The sequence below is a fragment of the Garra rufa genome, chromosome 10 (genome assembly GCF_049309525.1).
Source record: "Garra rufa chromosome 10, GarRuf1.0, whole genome shotgun sequence".
Classification (NCBI taxonomy): Eukaryota; Metazoa; Chordata; class Actinopteri; order Cypriniformes; family Cyprinidae; genus Garra; species Garra rufa.
This window is the reverse complement of record NC_133370.1, coordinates 22,133,172-22,138,721: the sequence shown is the minus strand read 5'-3', so window position 1 is coordinate 22,138,721 and position 5,550 is coordinate 22,133,172.

The following is a 5,550-nucleotide window of genomic DNA, read 5'->3' as shown; positions in this document are numbered from 1 at the left end:
GAAACTAAAAAATTATACTCAGCTGTTTTCAACATAATAATAATAATACTAATAATAATAATAATACATGTTTTTGAGCTGCAAATCAGAATATTAAAATGATTTCTGAAGGATCATGTGACTGGAGTAATGATGCTAAAAATTCAGCTTTGAAACCACAGGAATAAATTACATTTTAAAATGCATTCAAATGCAAAACAGTTATTTTAAGTAGTAAAAATGTTTTCAAATTTTCACTGTTTTTGCTGTACTTGGAATCAAATAAATGCAGGCTTGGTGAACAGAAGAGACTTTTCTTAATGTTCAAAAACTTTTGACTGGTAGTGTATATTGACTTACTTACACTGAAACCATCATTTGGTTTTCTTAGATGGTCGTCTATCACCGCACCAAGAGACAGGAAAAAAGCAAAACCAACAAACGGAAAAAACGTCCTGGAAGTCAGAGCCTTTTAGGAACACAACGATTTGTCCCGGTATTCACTATCCTCTGATCAGCCATCCATTTAAACATTTTAATAGTCATTAAGAAATAGACTGACTTGCTTTACTGTGAACTCATTTGCCTACCTCAATTAAAAGCTGCCCCAACAGCCTGCCAAAGTCAAGAGGGATGCCGGAGGAGAAAGACTCCTGCCAGAAAGTTAAAGCATTACACGCATTCAAGGCTCCTTCCCAGGTAAAAAATTGTAATGTATTTACATAACATGAAGGAAAAAATGGTACTAAGTGGCAGAAGAGTCATTATTGTATGTTCTCTCTTTACAGGTTCCGTGAATCAGAAAAAAAGGAATTGCATAGAAATACATCACCATGTTTTATAAAGAGTGTTTCAGGCTCAGGTTATGCTTGTGATAATCATTTATATTTCTATAGCTTTTCTTTTCCAAGTATATTTTGGTTAAGTAATATTCTCTATGGAAAATAAAATCTGTAATTCTTATTTCATCACTAAGAAGCAATATTTACGCAAAAGATGATGAGCGCTCAAACCATCTTGGCTTTTGTTAAAACTAAATGTTTATCTGTTTATCTTCATCTGTTAATTACAATAAAGCATTTTGTTTTTAAATGTCACTTATTTACTGTGTGGATCCAGTGCAAAACCCTTCTATGAATAATGGCTCTCTATATAGGTTTGGCTTTTAAAGGAATTGACATGTTGATACTGTGAAGCATAAATAGTCTGTGTGTGTGTGTTGACAGATTCTGTGGGATATAAACTGCATAGCCATCACTCCTCTTTTGTATTTAATAGCACAATGTGAAAGATTTTTACAATTACAATTTTTAAGCCCGAGTCTTGATGGATTGCATCGGCTGTGAGGATAAAGACAACAACTCCCATGATTTCACACTCTATCATGGCGTCATCAAACTACGCCTTTGGTTATTTGTTTGTTTTGAATATGCGTCCATCACCGAAAACGTTCATATTGTGCCTTTAATGGTGCTGCCCTCCAAAGGCAAAGTGCAGTAACTACGCCAACACTGAAACTGAGAAAAATGCCTTTAAGGTTTTTACACCAGCTAGTCAAACATGTTGAAACTCTAATCTCTCATCTCTGAAACGGGACACAATTTAACCAGGAGACTTTGCCACAAGACAAAACAGTTGTCACAAAGTCCATTTTAAGCCTTAACTCAATTTTGATCAAATGTGTAGTTACTGCGCTTTGCCTTTGCAGCTTCAAAGAGCTCTACACAATCCCAACCGAGGAATAAGGATCTTATCTAGCAAAGTGATCGGTCATTTTTTAACCACAAATGCACATCTTTCACTAGCTCTGTGATGGGCATGCACGTCTTCACGCATTACGTAATCATGTTGGAAAGGTCACGCATGGTTAGTTCTTCGTCTGTGTAAAGGTAGGGTAGAGTAGGGTGAAAAACTCTGTCTCATTTTCTCCTCCAACTTTAAAATCATCCGGCATCGTTGTTTTACCTTTTTGGGTAATTGGCGTTTGGCTTTCTTTGCACAAATGCTTTGTAAACACTGGGTTGGTGTTTTTGCCTACGTCACGCGTGACCTTTCCAACATAATTACATAATGCGTGAGGTTGGGCTAGTGCAAGATGACAAAAAAGGACTAAATCCATAATTTACTAATAATATAGCATAATGAAAGATTTATTACCAATTTTAAAAGGCTGGTGAAATAGAAAAATGATTTCCACAGAACAAGAGTTCAGTTGTTTTGTCTGTTACATGCTCCATTGCGATTTTGCATTCTTTGCTGCCTTCTTATAGATCACTTTTTCTTAATACATTTTCTTAATAACAAGTTGTCATCCTGGCAGTGTTGTTTTTGACAACCATCTTAGATTTAGTCTTAGTCTTAGTCTTTTGGACTAAAATGGTTATTAGTTTTAGTCAAATTTTAGTCACTTCTATATGTGATAGTTTTAGTCCAATTTTAGTCGACGAAAAGTCAAGAAGGTTTTAGTCTAGTTTTAGTGGACGAAAAGTCAAAAAGGTTTTAGTCTAGTTTTAGTCAAAAAAAGGGGAAAAACTAGTCTTTTAAGAAATTAATGTAGGTCAGTAAGTATTTTGCTGTTGGGTAGTGTCACTTATAAGTTCTGAAAATAGCAGATCTATAGTTCAACACAATGTGAACTTCCGGATCGACTATTTTTACCAATAATTACAATAATGAAGGAATGTTTTAAAACATAAAAGACAAACAAGGATGGAATGCTAAAACGGCTTGCCATAGTAGTATGGCAAAGAGTATTTAATGCTAAAACGGCTTGCCATAGCGGCAGATATTTTTCGGTTTTGATTGGCATGCACAATAAGCAGAAATGTCATGCATTTTAAACGCCTGACGGACCACCCACTAACATTTTCGTCTATTCTCGTCTCGTCAACGAAAACTCACACACGTCTCGTCATGTTTTAGTCATCAACGAGCCAATTTTATCTCGTCAACGTCTCGTTATCATCATGGAAAAAAGTGGCGTCAACGAAATGATTTCGTCATCGTCATCGTTGACGAAAACAACACTGCATCCTGCAGCCAGCAACCAAAGTAAAAATCTGATCTAACGGCAAATCGTACATATTGTACAATGATCAAAATTCATCATCACATGTAATCAAAGTTTAAACCAGCCTTGCTGGTTTTAGTCGCTGGTCATAGCTTGATTGTGGTGTTTGTGTTGTTTTGGGCACTTGTTAGCTAGTCAGACTGGGAGACCAGCTAAAACCTGTAAACCACCTTAGACAGGTTTCAGCAGGAACTTGTTATGATTCTGTTTTGGTTGATGCCAATCCCAGTCCCATAAACTTGTGACACCTTGTGAGCCATCATTGTAATAACATTATGTGTTATCGTTTTAAAGTCTATTTACTTTTATCCTACCAGTGCTGTCCATAACACTCATCTGCAAATTCAGACATTAAGCCATGTGAATGTTCGGGCATTTTCAGACTTAAGCTTAAGGTACTTTAGCCTTTCTGTGTCACTGTTTCAAACCAGCCGACTCTACATGTGACAGTTCTCTTTCGAACGTCTTTCCTGTTGCGTGGAAATGCATATGGGGGAAACTCCTGTTTTGCTCCGTACTAAGGACTGATTTGTGCAAGTTTATGAAGCTGCACAAACCAATGGCGTTTCAGCCTGCCATAAAGGTCGGCTCAGAGTGCCATTCACCAGATCATTCTCTTTCAGCGACGAGGATCATCTCTGTCTGTGCTCACTGAATGTGGCGCGCTCAGACGCTAGTAGCTGGCAGAAGACCGTGTTGAGTTAGGTTTTTGAGAGTGTATCTGGAGTGCTCTAGTCTGTTTAGACAGTCCGAGCAGCTTTTTGTTTGCTCTCGGAGGCCGCCACAAAGGGCTGCCATTCACAAAACAACGACTCTCCCACTGGATAGTAGATGCCATAGCCTTGGCTTGCACCTCAGAAGGCTTGCAATGCCTCATAGGTGTGAGGGCCCACTCAACAAGAGGGATGGCCTCCTCCTGGGCTTGGTCGAGAGGAAACCCTCCAGTTACTGACGTAACCTCAGTACCCTGAGATAAGGGAACAAGCGTTGTATCACTTGCTGTGCTATAAGCTGCACACAAATTGATGACTGTTGCTGTCGTCGAATGATCTGATGAATGGTGCTCTGAGTCAAGCATTGGTTTGTGCAGCTACACAAATGTGACCAAATCAGGCTTCAGTACAGAGTAAAACAGGAGTTTTCCCCATATGCTTTTCCACGCAACGCTCATTCCCTTTTCTCAGGGAACAGAGGTTACGCCAGTAACCAGAGTGTTTTTCTCCATCTCACTCTTTCTCAGTCCTCAAAGAGAAAGATCCCTTTTCACTTGTTTTCAGGAAAATTTCTTATTACACAATGGCTGTAATAACAAAGTCATAAATCAATTGCAAAACTGAAAGCTGGTTGTGAAACCAGTAATAACAGTCTTATAAGGTAATGTACATTGAACCCTCTTTTTGCCCCTCAACCAAACAAATCACTCATGATTAATCATCCTGTGACAAAGTATTAGACCGCAAATCATTATATATCTAAGCAGGGTTGTTGTTCAAACCTGTAAGTGTGTTTCAAAATGTTTTTGTCAGGGAAAATATGTTACTGCCCCTTTTTTGGAGATGTGGTATTGATTAAGTAAGAGTATAAAGCAGAGATGAAGTGCACTTGGGCTGCAGAAAGCAGCAGGATGAAGAGTAGTGTGCAGCTAGGGCTGTTGTGTCTCAGCCTGTTCATCTCCAGTCTTCATGGAGATGAAGTCGAGACAGAATCAAGCAAAGAAACCTCCTTAAATTTTGAAGAGCCAGATTTTTATCAGCTTGAGGTGAGTGATGACTTTGCTGGCAGTGCTTCTAATGAGCTCAGTCACACTGGGGTGAGAAGCGCATTTAAGGGGCATTTTTCGGAACACATGTTTGTGTTTATACGTTTGTAGGAGAAATTTGCTTACTTTGAGTCATTTATCTTTTAACAATCCTTTTGCAAGATGTACAGAGTACGGCGACAGACGGTCTCCACAGAGGAAAATAAAGGAAAGACAGTAGCTGTGGTGCCATCAAGAGTAAGTACACATCTAATAAAGTAACATATGTCTTTGCGCAATGTCCTGAGATGATTTTTCCAGCTGTGGCTTTTTCTCAATGTAATAACCCTACGATGTTTGGATGACAATCAAGCCATAATGAAGCTTTTTCTTTGATAACCATTAAAATGCCAGTCATGCCACTTGTCACAATAACTACTAAAGATTTCACCTTTTCAATTGTTTCAAGGTGAACAACAAGAGAAAACGGCCACATCCAGGTCGTCTCAGTCCTGTAAATGACAATCCAACGGTATTCACTGTGCTCTTTCAGTTTATTAAAAATAAATGGTGAAATAATATATAGACTATACATATTGTAAATGGAGAAACATGCACATGCTTCAGTTATGTGATTTTATATTCTTAAAATACACTACCAGTCAAAAGTTTTTTAAATCAGTAAGATTTAAAATTTATAAATTCCAAGACTGAATTTATTTGATCCAAAATACAGCAAAAGCAGTAACATTGTGAAATATTT